Source organism: Ursus americanus, chromosome 12, assembly GCF_024610735.1.
Source record: "Ursus americanus isolate L20-20 chromosome 12, mUrsAme1.1.p, whole genome shotgun sequence".
Classification (NCBI taxonomy): domain Eukaryota; kingdom Metazoa; phylum Chordata; class Mammalia; order Carnivora; family Ursidae; genus Ursus; species Ursus americanus.
In genome coordinates this window covers 27,498,151-27,512,500 of record NC_142138.1, presented here as the reverse complement: position 1 = coordinate 27,512,500, position 14,350 = coordinate 27,498,151, and positions in this window count along the sequence as shown.

The window sequence follows — 14,350 nt, the reverse complement described above, 5'->3', positions numbered from 1 at the left end:
AGACATATTCATTAAATACATTATTGAATGACTGATGTTAATTTATGTCCTGAAAGTACAATGGTTTTGTCTGGGTTATATCACAGCTCTAACAACTGAGAGTATAAGGACAAAAGAGAGAAAATTTCTTTACTCTTATTATTATTTTATTTTAGAAATTCATAAAGAGAAAACTGATCTTTAATTCAGAAAAAAAATAGCTACAAGAAATATGTTCTTCTTATTCATAAAAATATTTTATTCAGTTGTTAAATGTCTTTAAAATATATCTTCAAAGATGTACTAGCTTCTGTCATCTATTCTACAGCTTGTCTTCTGCCAGTTGAAGGTCTATGAATGTAACAGTTCAAATTAAAATTGCTAATCCTAGACTTGAAAAAATAGACAGTGGGAAATATGCATTCATAGTTTAACTGGCACATTAGACTTAGAACAACTAATTCTGTCAAGTAACAAGGTGCCCAGTACATTTTCTCTTGTGGATGAATGAAAATGTTTCACCAAATGTTTAAGCTTTTCTCATATACAACGAAAAGAAATGACTTCATGCAGCAACAGTATACAGGTATCTTATCAAAGCAATGTTCCTCCGAAAACTTTAACAACGGAAGAAGACGAATGAATTTCATTAGACATTAAGGAGAAAGAACATCAAGCACAAAGATGATTAGATCAGAATGTGTTAATATCCATCTTGGCGCAAAGATAAATTAGACACTTAAGTACACAGAAAGTTAAATAAAAAATCTTGTTAGGTAAATAATCTGCAGATCTCTTGGCTCCATATGAGCATTAATATAGGTGCTAAACTCAAGGCACCTGGCAAAAGCTCTACTTTATTATACTTCAATAATTGCTAGTAATGGTATTGTACTGAAATCAAGGACTACTTACTCAAGGAAATAATACAATATTTTATGCTGTGGAGACTGCCTCATGGCCACTGCTATTTCCTAAATTTACTGAAGTCCTTTCTAAATGAATTCTCCATACATCTTCTTGTGTCCTTACATCCTTTTCTACTTCACCTGGTGAAATCTAACTCAGAAATAAATACTCAGGGTGCCTGTGGGTAGCTCAGTCAGTTAAGCATCTGCCTTTAGTTCGGGTCATGGTCCCAGGGTCCTGAGATCAAGCCCCATGTGTCTCTGCTCAGCGGGGAGCCTGCTTCTCCCTCTCCCTCTGCCTGCCACTCTGCCTGCTTGTGCTCTCTGCCTCTCTGTCAAATAAATAAATAAAATCTTAAAAAAAAAGAACTATTCAATTAAAATGCAATCCTCTGTATCCTCCATAGACTTCTCATGACTAATTGAGCCCTTTTGATACCCATATAATTTCCCTGTTTCCCTAGAGCACTTACAAAGACTTTTGTCACAGCACTTATGCTGATATGTCATTCTCACTTTACACATCTTTCTATTCAACTAGATTGGGTGAACTCAAGAACAGAGAGTGTTTAAGGATTTTCTCAGAACTGGTACATGGTAAGTGATGAATGAAGGTTTCTTAATGAAAAAAATAAATGTAAAAATGAATGAATGAATGTATGAAGAATTAAAAATTCAATGAAGACATGGATAAATTAATTGAAAGTATTGTTAGGCAGGCTAATTATCTTCCTTATTTCCAGGAATGCTTTCATTCATTGATCCTTACCTCTCTATAAATCCTGTGTTCCTGTCATCTGCCTTTGTCATTCCCCATCTCTTCTCATTGCTAGTATCTATTGTCCTCAGGACTACTTTTGATTCCATTCTCTCAATTTGCTTCTTCTCCATCCCTAGTCTCATCACTCCTCGGTATCCTTATTATCCATTCAGTGTCTTGACATTTCAAATGCTTAGCCTCTTCATCTTCTGAGATCATCTTTTCTGTACGTTCATCTACTTCTTGGTTCTTATCAGTACCTAAAATTGTTTTTCCTTTAACATAATAACCTGAAACTCTCATTCTTTAATCTCTTCTTCCTATTCATCAATATGTTTCCTTGATTATCCAGGGATTTCCAGGCCCTTTCCTCCTCTGCGTCTTCACTTCTTTCCACAAACCTTTACTCCCTTCCCTCTGCAGATCACCATGGTTCATCATAGCCAACACTCCATTAACAGTATTCTTAGGACTCTTGTCATAACTTTGTGCCAATTTAGCACCACTAGAGAAAATCTTGGAGTTACTCCAATTTTCACAACTATAAAGTAACGTTTCTCCCCTTGTTTGCCAGGTATTGTGTTCATCCATAGTTCTCCCTGTCTTATTCTACAGAGAGGCTAAACTTTGACTCTTCAGCTTCCATGACTTGTCTATTCCAATCAAATCACAAATGCTTCTGAGAATCTTCAAAACAACTTTAATATTTTCCTTCTCTCTTGCTCTATTTTACTTAACTAAGTTATATTTTTCTTGAGGTTGAACTTAAACATCACTTCCTTATGTAGTCATTCTTTATTCGGGTTAGTATTCCCTCCATGTTGTTCTTTGTTCATTATATCTCTTCTATTGCAATGTTCCATTTCTGATTTAATTATACATCTTTCTCAATATATTGATAACTACATAGGAGGAATAAATATCTCTTTAAATAAAAAGAACTTTTTTTCAAAGTAATTTATGAACATGGTTAAAATATCTAAGGATACAAAGGTGCTTATGATATAATTCTGCCCTCAAATGATGAATATCCCATCTTACTTATCAAAGTAAATTACACTGAACTATTTGTTCTGTTAGTATTTTCTAGGAGATGATCTTACAACTGCATATAATATGTTTATGTCATTGTTTCTTGGGCTTTCTATTAAGACATTAACAGCTGTCTTTTTATAATAACAGATCAAAATTTGCACTTGATCTTAGCCAGAAGGCCAAGAAGCAATTATAACAGATCAAAATTTGCCTTGACCTAAGCCAACTCCTCCTCTCTTAATTTACATTTATATTTTAAAATTACATTTATAATATCTTTGTGATTTTTTAAATATTTATTTGAGAGAAAGAGAGAGCATGTGAGCTGGGAGAGGAACAGAGAGGGAGAGAGAGAATCTCAAGCAAACTCCCTGCTGAACACAGACCTTGAAGAAGGGCTTGATCTCACGACCCTGAGATCATGACCTGATCCAAAATCAAGAGTCAGATGTTTAACTGACTGAGCCACCCAGGATCCTCTAGTTTTGCAACTTTTAATAATATACATAAGTTTTTATTTCATGATTTTTTGTTTTACTTCTGTGGTCCAGGATCAATTGGCCAATCTTTGACTCAATTTGTTACATGAACACATCTTTCTCTTATTCTTCTTCATTCTACCTCTAACATTCTAATAACTTTTCTTTTAAATTTTAAAAATGGATAAACTATATATTTTCATACTGAGAATTATGTCTATAATTTATAACAATGTATAAAATGGGCCTTTTCCTTTTATACTAAAAGAGCTGACAGATATGAAGTACAGGGCATGTAAAAGTTGACCACACTTGTTTCCTGACTGTTAACCTACCACCTTTTCCAACTAGTCTGTATAACCAGAATAATAGTATTTACAGAAATAAAGAAATGCATAGAAGCTTTATCATACTATTGTGGAGACCTAGGGTCTCTCTATTTCCTGAATATATGGACTCAGTGGTGTATTAGTAAACTGTTTCTATAAATAAATAAATAAATAAATAAATAAATAAATAAATAAATAAATGCGTTTTTGAGTATTTCCACTTTTATGTTGTATAAATACTTACAGTGTGGCAGGTTTTCGGGCTACCAACTTAATATCACAGAACGTGTTGTTGGTAAGAGCTATGCTGAATCTGCTCTTTGTAGTCAATACAAGCTGGTTCCAGGATACCATTGATCAGATGGGGGGAAAAAAAGAACTTACAGGGATTTGAAAAGCCTGCAAAGAAGGGATGCTGGCCTCTCACTTTCCAGCTGAATATTTCATGTATCATTAGAAGAGGAGTAAAATCATGTGGAAGTATTCTTAAAAGAATTTGACGTGTATCCTTGTTAATCAGAGTTACACATGAACATAGAGACTGCTGTCTGCCTGAATCATTCCAGTCATAAAGTCAGGGCAAGGAGAATGGGCAGTAATGACAGTCTGCAATCTTTCTATCTGTATTGGTTATGTTTCCTCAGTTCCAAGTAGATCCAGAGAAGTTTCAGTTTGCCTTGATAGAACCTAAACAAGAAGGTTTTATAGGTTGAAGGTTGAAACGTGGAGGAGGAAAAAGGTTTCCCTGACCCTCATAGAGTCCTTGGCCATGTCTCAAAATTAAACTGACAGAGACCGTTTAATAGGAGAAAAGCATACACATTTCTTTGAGTTTTACATGACATATGAACCTTCATAAGGAAGTGAAGACCCTGCAAAATGGTTTAACCTGTGTTTTTATGCTAGGTTTGTTGAAGAGTGGAAAGTTATGGAAATATATGATAGGGGAAAGAATATGAGCTAAGTGTTGTAAACTGAGAGAAACAGCACGGCCTGTTCATGTGGATTCTTCTCAGTGTCCCTTTGTCTTGGGAGATCATGGTGTTCCTTTCCTCCAAGTATAGAGAGGGTTACTCACAAATGAAGATCTTAGGACATGCTTCAGGGGAAAAGGAGAAGGGAAAGTCAGAGAGAGACCTCCCTGCCTCTGCTGTTTCTCAAACAGCTTTCTCCTTTGGTTTACAGTCTTTGATATGCCAAAATGAAATATTTTCTGGTAGCATGTGCTGAACCCCATCAGTTGCCAACGAGGGTCAGAGAACTTTTGCAATAACAGGATATTGTGCATATAATCAGGAACAGGAGCTAAGGAAACAATGGAGAACATCATGCCTAGATAAGAAAACAGTGCAGGATCTAGGTTGAGCTTCTCACACCCATACTTCATGAAAGAGCTGGCATTGAGCCATTTCTATTATTCTGGCCATGAAAAAAAGGAGGACACTATGAACACACTTCTTAGAAGCTGACTTATAGACCCCATTCACAAAACTTTGCCAAGTAGTCACACTGACTACAAGGAGAACTGATAAATGTGGTCTTAATTCTGTGCAACAATGTGTCTACTAAAAATCAGAGGGATCACCGGACATTAAGTGATATCTAGCAGTCTCTGTCACACACATTCTTACATGTACTTTGCTATTTCCAGGTCATACATTTTTCTCTACTGCTGCAGTCCTTCCATAATTGTTAAGGATATGCTCAGTTACTGTCTTGGACCAGGAACCATAATGTCTATCTTGGTGATCACTGAAGCCCCAGCATCTATCATAGTCTCTAGTAATTAGTATGGGCTCAAAATATATTTGCTTACTGAATGAACAAATGAATGACCAGAACCAAAAGCAACTGGCACATGGTAGTCACTAAAGAAATAAATATTCATTCCTTTTTATACTTCCTATTTCTAGCAAAGTAAGTTTCTATATGTATTTAAAACAAGGCATAGCTATATTTTTTTCTGAACTCTACAGATATTAAAATGTATATGTGTTTATTAAAATATGAATTATGTTTAATTAAATTTAGATGTTCTGCTAAATGAATCCTAAATTGTAAATATTTTTTTTTAATTTTATTTATTTATTTATTTGACAGAGATAGAGACAGCCAGCGAGAGAGGGAACACAAGCAGGGGGAGTGGGAGAGGAAGAAGCAGGCTTCCAGCAGTGGAGCCTGATGTGGGGCTCGATCCCAGAATGCCGGGATCACGCCCTGAGCCAAAGGCAGACCCTTAACAACAGAGCCTCCCAGGTGACCCTAAATTGTAAATATTCTTAAAAATTCATCATTTTCGGGGTGCTTGGGTGGCCCAGTCAGTTAAGTGTCTGCCTTTAGCTGAGATTATGATCCCAAGGTCCTGGGATTGAGCCCCACATCAGACTCCTTGCTCAGCTGAGAGTCTGCTTCTCCCTCTCCTCCCTGCTCCAGCTCTCCTTCCTGCTTGTGTTCTCTTCCTCACTATATCTCTCACTATCTCTGTCACTGTCTCTGTCTCTCTCGCTCAAATAAATAAAATCTTTACAAAAAATTAATCATTTTCAATATTTCCTCTTTAATATCCTTATAGGAATTGATAAAAGTAAAAAACATAAACTAATGTATAATTTGATGTTTATCTAGATATCACTCCAGTCATAAAAGATGCAGTTCTTACGCCAAGTAGCCAAAAGCAGTGACAAAGCAATAAATCATGACCCAGCAATTATAATATTTTCTATAAGGTTTAATTCATAATTAGACAGACGACATGAACAAATTTGAAATTGGAAACATTTCACTATGATATCCCAAGACTCATCTTACCTCAGAGATTACCTGTGGCTGATCAGTAAAAAACAGTTCTAACCCACAGTATTAACATTATTTGAAAGCTATGCCAGGTAGATCAGAATTATGAAATATTTGTGTTTGCAAAAGCACACAAAACCATTCATTTTCTAATTAAATATATAGGGTATATGTCAACAGACAAGCCTTCAGATGCTGAATTAAACATAAAATATTTTTGCCCACTTTAGGACATGACTAATGATGTAACTATGGCAGGATTATTAGCATACAAAGAGTATGGGTTTCAGAGTTAGCCAAATCTGATTTTTTTATAAAATCAACATTACTGTGGTAAATTGATGTGAAATATAATACATTGAATTTAACCTTACAAGTCAATGAGTTTTAACAACATATATATTTACGTAACAACCTTAGTAATTGAGATATAGAACATTTTGTAACAGTCCACTCATGCCACTTTGAAATTAATCACCTCCCACCACCTCTGGTCCCTGGAATCCAGATTTGATTTGTCTCAATTGTTTTGACTTTCTGAGATTTTATATAAATGGAAATATATTAAGTATGTTTCTTTATGTCTGACTCCCTTCTCTTAGCAAAATGCTTTTGAGATTCATCCATTTTTGTACGAATAATTAGTTTGTTCCTTTTTATTGCTAAGTAATAGTGGTATATTCAATTCTCTGGATATACTCTATGTTGTTTATTGATTCAGAATTCATAAGAATTTAGTTGTTCCAGTTTTAGCTGTTATGAATGAAGGTATTATAAAAATTTGTGTTTAATTCTTTATGTGGACATATATTTTCATTTTCTATGTATAAACCTAGGAGTGAGGTTTACAGTTGTACAGTAAGTATATTTAACTTTTTTGTGGGACCACCAAACTATTATCCAAAGTGGGTGTACCATTTTGCATTTTAACCAAAAACACATTATCTCTGTTGCCCTAGTTGTTAGGGAATCCATCAAGTCTATCCATGTTTTATATTTATAAAACAGAAAACATATCAACAAATTCACAAAGGACTTTTCTGAATTGATGAGATAATGATGATAAATAACCTCTCAGTTTGTCTGTAACATATTAGACATTCTATAAATGTCACTTCCCTTCACTGTGATTTTTCCTTCCCCCAAAACATAAACAGCTTAGGTTCCTGTGCATTGACAGCTATTGCATCTTACTTGTTTGAAACTCATATAAAGATAAATGTAGGTACAAATCTAAGTTCTTGAATTTCACTGAGTTTCATTAACAACTTTTACATGTATCTGTAGTAAAGTTTGGGTGCTTGAGACTTAACTCAGTTGACACAAATATAGTGCCATATGGATGGATGATTTTTGTAGTTAATGCAATTATTGTTGAATGGAACTGAATAAAATGTATTATTGATGGTCCTCATATCTTTCAATAGAGGTAAATATTTGTTGTTAATTTCTTCTCCCACTACTGTGCATTCATAAAATGCTATTTTTTAGCTCATTCTATAAGGCAATATTAAACATTTTTATTTGAATTCTTCTGGTAAATGATTTGAATAGATATAATGGATACAACCTGCAACTCTGAGCATGAGAAGTTGAAGTTTTACGTGCTGTTGAAAACCTGTGCATTCTTGTCAAAATCTTTACAACTTCTTAGTGCATTTCCATTTCTTATCCAGAGAATCTGTTTCCTTCATATTTCCTTGCTTTAGGAATTTAAATTTATCATATTTTGCTTTATTTTGATGAAAAGTATAATACAATAGTGTGAAAAAAAACAAAAGCAGAAAAATTTTGATAGTGCAATCTAATGCTATTTGCTAATTTACTTTTCATTATTGTTGAGATTCCTCAGGATGCATAATATTCAACTTCCATCCTTGCCTATAAACTCTCTCAAAATTTTTACACTCACTCAACTGTTTCAACTCCCCTGATGTGGATTCTGATAAATGGATACCTCTAGATATTATGAATCACACTAATTTTCTAAGCTCCAATTAAAAATATTTTCTGCATTTCTTTAGGCAACTCAAAATCAACATGTTCAAAGAAATTATCTCTTCTCCTAATCTGTACTCTATACTCCGTCTTTACATTCAATTGACTTTTCCTTATTAACAGAAACAATGTAAACTCAATATAGACATTTTGCTATGAGAATAACAAAACTATAAAGATGAACTATAAATCATCTTTGATTTCGTTACTTAACAATAATCACTTTTCTATCCATTCTTCTTTTATGCACATGAATTATTAATATAATGTTACAAATGTCTTATAAAATTACTACAGGAGATTGAGATAAGAACATACATTTTAACCTTATTTTCATAATATCATGAAAAAATTCCATGCCATTTTATCATCTTTGAAAATAATTTTTTAATGAGTACATAAAAATTCATCATATGGATAAGCTATTGCTGGATATATTGGTGTTTCTAGAGATTATTTTTTAATATTTTATTTATTTATTTTAGAGAGGGAGAACACAAGCAGAGGTAATGGGGTAGAGGGAGAGAGAGAGAAGCAGACTCCCCACTGAGCAGGGAGCCTGATGTGGAGCTTGATCCTAGGACCCTGAGATCAAAGACAGCTGAGGGCAGACACTTAACCAACCAAGCCACCCAGGCACTGCTATTAGGAAATAATACATATCACTATATATCATGCTGCAGCAAACATCTTCTACACATATAGTTTATACTGATTGTAACTTTATCATAGGCTCCCTACAAATAAATTGATCAATGGATGGAAATTTTTACAGAATATTGTATCAAGTTGTAATTCAGAAGAATTGCATTAATATAAAATGACACTTACAAGTGGACCGAATTCTTACTTTCCTTTACTATCATTTTTAAAGCCTTTTTTATTTTATGGACAAATTTTATACTTCATATTAATTTCACTTACTTTGTTTACTGGTGTAAGTGAGTTTTCTGTATTAATTTTAGCACTTTTATCATAATTTACAATATTTTAAATTTTGAGACTTCTATTTTTAATTTTTAAATTTTTTGAAATTTATTTACTTGATAGAGAGAGAGCACACAAGCACTTGTGAGAGTGGGGGGAGGGGCAGAGGGAGAGACTCTTCAAGCAGACTCCCCACTGAGCATGGAGTCTGAGGCGGGACTCAATCCCAAGACCCATGAGATTATGAACTGAGCCAAAACCAAGGGTTGGAAAAAAAAAAACAAAAACAAAAAAACAAAAACAAAAACAAAAAAAAAAAAAAAAAAAAACAAGGGTTGGACATTCAACTAACTGAATGTCCTGAGCCACCCAGGCAGCCCTCTATTAATTTTTAAAGTTTTTTCAACTAATATTTTTAATGACTTATTGGCATTTTTATGTTTAAAGATAGTAATATTCTGTCATGTGTCACCTTTTTTTCCTAATTTTTTCATAAGCCTCTCACCTTTAATCTCTTCTAGATTCTGGTGGAATTTTTCATCATCCACTTAATTTTCTTTATTATTATCTTTTGCAGTTAGCTGCTTAAAATGGAGAGTTTATTATGTGTTATTGTTTCTAATTATTTCAAACAGTCAATCTCTGTTCTAATCTTAGCTTATTCATATCTATTTCTTACAATAGAATTTATTTTATTATCCAAGTATTTCTCCTCTAAATTGTCTTGTTTGTTATGTAAATTATTTTAAGTTGATGGCCTCCATGTGTATCTCCTAGACAAAGCTCCTTTTCCTTTATATCACAAGATTTTCAGCGACCCAATGTTCTAATAAATTTATTTTCCTCTTTTGCTCATATTTGGATAGAGAGGAGTCTATTCAGAAGTAGCATTTAATAACATAGGGTGGTAGAATACTAATGGCCACTATCGGTAGCTATTTTGAGTCATGGCTGGTTCACTTTTCAGAGAAGAGATCTGAAGGACTGTCAGGATGATATTTATAGTTGTCTGGGAGGGACAAATTCTCCGCTCCTTGTGGAGGAGCATCTGTTAGGTAAATCACACCTGCCCTCTTTCCACCCTGTCAGTTACATTTCCCACAGGAATGAGCGCTATTTCTAAGGGCTGAGTTTGAGTGAGGGCACATAACCTGCTTGGATCAGCTAGTCCTTTTCTCCTTGTTGATATATACTTACCTACAGAGAACACACACTCTACATTGCACTTTCATCCCAAATAAGGACAGATCCCCTCAGAATAGGCCTATATAGGCTCAGCACTGCCAATGACTGTGAATAAATTAATCTAATTTGGGTATGAAGTGTCAGGCAGCCCACTTTATAATCTTAAAACATACTTTCCAATATCATCTTCAACTGTTATAAAGATAATTTCTATCTTCATCTGCTTAATTACTCTGTTATTCATATTTATTACTATTTTTAATTTAGGAGAAAAATTGATTTCGTTATACTCTTGAAGTAAAAACACATTTTTACTGTTGACCTGTCTACGTATCTTGGTTTGTTTATTTTTTATCTCCATACCTATAACCCACATCAATTCTCTCCTTCAGGTAACAATTTTAATGTGTTCTTACATTTCTTTATATTTAAGTGTTCATGAAAAATGCCAGTGTTTGTATCCATTTTTAATTTACATAAAGAGCATCATGTTCTATATCTCATTGTCTCTAGCCTTAAAAAATTAGTTTTTATTTGCGTTATTTTTTATTGTTGTATAAAAATGCATAGAATATATTCACCACATTTTACCATATCTATTTGATATATTATCAATACTGAGATTATTTCCAACTTCTGACACAGTTAACGTGGCAATGAACATTTTAGAATATGACACCTCATAAACCTGTAAGATTTCCCTAGGATTTATACCCAGGATTGAAATTGCTGGTTCATAGGGTATGTTTTTTTTAATTTGAATAAATAGTGCCAGAATGACATCTTGATGGATGCTTCAGTATTTACTCCCTCCCAGAAAGGATGAGAGTTTTTTTTTTTTAAGATTTTTTATTTATTTATTTGACAGAGAGAGACAGCCAGTGAGAGAGGGAACACAAGCAGGGGGAGTGGGAGAGGAAGAAGCAGGCTCCCAGCAGAGGAGCCCGATGTGGGGCTCGATCCCAGAACACCGGGATCACGCCCTGAGCCGAAGGCAGATGCTTAACGACTGAGCCACCCAGGTGCCCCAGGATGAGGGTTTTTGTATGCCCACCTTCCCGCTGGTGCTTGACATTATCTTGCTTTATAATTTTTACCTAATAAATCTAAGGGGAAATTTGAAGGGTGTGAAATTTCTTTGTTGTAATGTGCATGCGTCTGCTTACAAAAGTTTCTCTCTCCCAATGCTTTAACTCACCTGCTTCTGCAGTCACTGTTGTGTTAGGACTTAATTCTGCTACTATATTATTTTCCTTTCACTGTTGTCTCTTTTTATTTCCTTCTTCTCTTTTATTGATTTAAATTAAATAGACTGAGATTTCTTCTGCTTGTTTAAAAGTTATTTCATTTTCTTATCTTGATATTTGTTAGCCTAAGCTCCATCTTAATATATATTTATACAAAATGCTACCTCTGAATAAGTCCTCTTATGAACATATGTTCTCTCCTCACTGCATTATGTTGATATCATCTGTAATTTTAGTCCTAGTCTATAATGAAATGGTTTTTTTTCCCTTTTCCTCATCCTAGACTTTGACAAGATATTTCACCATTCTCTTTTATTTCTTGCAGCATCTTCTGGATTTATTTTGCTAATCACCTGAGTATTTCCTCTGAAAGTATTTTTATTATGGGTCTTGGTGTCAAGTCTCTTGACAATTTCATTTCAGATACTATTTTATTGTTATATTACATTCAATTAAACAATTTTTTTGGATATAAATTTTAAGTTCAACCTCCTTTTAACCCAAATGTTAAAATTGCTATTCAAAAGCCCTCCTGCCTCTATTAAAAAGTCTTATGTCCAATTGTGCATTTAAACTTTAAATTTTATTGGGTTTTTTTTTTTTAAATTTTAAAGTTTTCTATGATGTGTTTAGAGTAATTCTATGCTTTGGCACTCTATAAATGTTTTCAATCTGAGATATTTGATCTATCTATACCTTTGGGAAATTCATATCCATTTTTCTTCAAGTATTTCCCCATTTTATTTACATTTTCTTCCCCTGAGACTCTTACCATCTAGAATTTTGAACTTTGACTCATAACTAACACATCTGTCATTTTTTATTTTATTTTATTTTTAAATATTTTCTGTTCTTTCTTGTTGTCCTCAGCAGGAAATCCTCCTTATCGTTCTTCTATTATTTGATTTTATTTATTTTACTATTTATCATTATCTATTGGGTTCCCTTTTTTCAACTCTCATTTTTACACTTAATACCCAAGTGATATTTTCTTAATTCTGTTTTCAAATGGCTAATATCCTTTATCTTCTTAAATATGTTTATCACGTATTTTGAATTTTTATTTTTCTATTCCAGTCTTTTTATCACATCTTGCATAGGTAATACAGCTTGTTGTTTTATTTTGAGTTATACTCTTCACTTGATATTTTCCCCTCAGTTTTTCATATTCTCTCTCTGGAAACGTGTATTAGGGAATGGTCCAAGCCAGGCTCTATTCTGTATCAGCTCTTGGAAAGAACACCAGTTTTGATAGCTATAGATCACATATAGCCATAATGATGACTCCCATCTGCTGTTATTTAATAGGGCAGTTTTGCTAGCCAGACACTGCTGTTAAGTTTTTTTTTTTTTTTAAGATTTTATTTATTTATTTGACAGAGAGAGAGAGAGAGAGACAGTGAGAGAGGGAACACAAGCAGGAGGAATGGGAGAGGGAGAAGCAGGCTTCCCACTGAGCAGGGAACCTGATGCAGGGCTCGATCCCAGAATGCTGGGATCATGACCTGAGCCAAGGCAGATGCCCAACGCCTGAGCCATCCAGGTGTGCCCTGCTGCTAAGTCTTTATATTACTTCGAATCAAAGACCGTTTCTATCTCCAGAGGATCTGGATTCTAGCAACCTTTCCATGGCAATTCCCCTGTTCTTTGAATTTCATGCAATTTTCTTATCACTGAACATGCTTCTTTATAATAAACTCCCTTTACTAAATAAATATTAACAAGGTATTTTTGTCACCAATAAAGCCAGTATAAAATGTATCTGATACATTTCTAATCAATAATAGAGGCATTATGGGAAAATAATTTATATTTAAGAAACATATTAAATCACTGAGACTATTTTGAGCTTTACCTAATATGGTCATGATGCCAGTTCATACTGGAAGCATAATTCACTAATAAAGTTTGATACCAATAATTCAGTTTGATCAAAGAGACAGTTTCTGCTTCTACTTAAAAAGAAAGACTAGCAGCAATGAGGCATTAACTGAACCATTAAGTGATGCACATTTGCTTTAAGTAGTAACATCGAATATCTATGACCTATTTTCCTAAGAAGTCAAATTTTTTCTACTCGTTTGTCTGGAATACTTTGATAGCTAATTTTATTTTTAAAATGTGTGTATTTAAGACCTGTTTTTAAATAAACAGATTTTCTTTAAAAAAAAACAAAGGAAGGATGTTATTCTGTGAAACATTTTCAGGTGTCTAATCTGCATTTTTTAATGATTCAATGTTGAATTTGTAAAAAATTTTCTCTCATTACAAGATAAGACTTTTTCCCCCACATCAATATGATCATTATTCATTTTCCACTCATTGCTGAGACAAGAAAACAGTAGTTTTATGATGAACAGGAGAAGAATCTATCAGGCCCCAGTCACTTTTCATGAACTAAGGACTGATGTCAGTGACTGTCAGATACAAGCGATTTTCCCCATAAATCTCCTTTTCCTTGCAAATCAAATCATTGTTCCCTTACATTGCACAGACTTTTGTTCAGGTTTTCTGTTGTATAAAATTTAATGAGAGCAGCCACAAAAACATTAGAAGCTGAGTATGTGTCAAAGAGAAATCTCCAAGTATGTTGAGATACCCTCACATAATTATCTATGATTTATTTTAGCTAGCATCTTCTTTTTCTAAGATGGGGGGAAAAAAAAACCTTAAAGGTCCAATATTGATACTAACTCCCATTTAGTGTGAA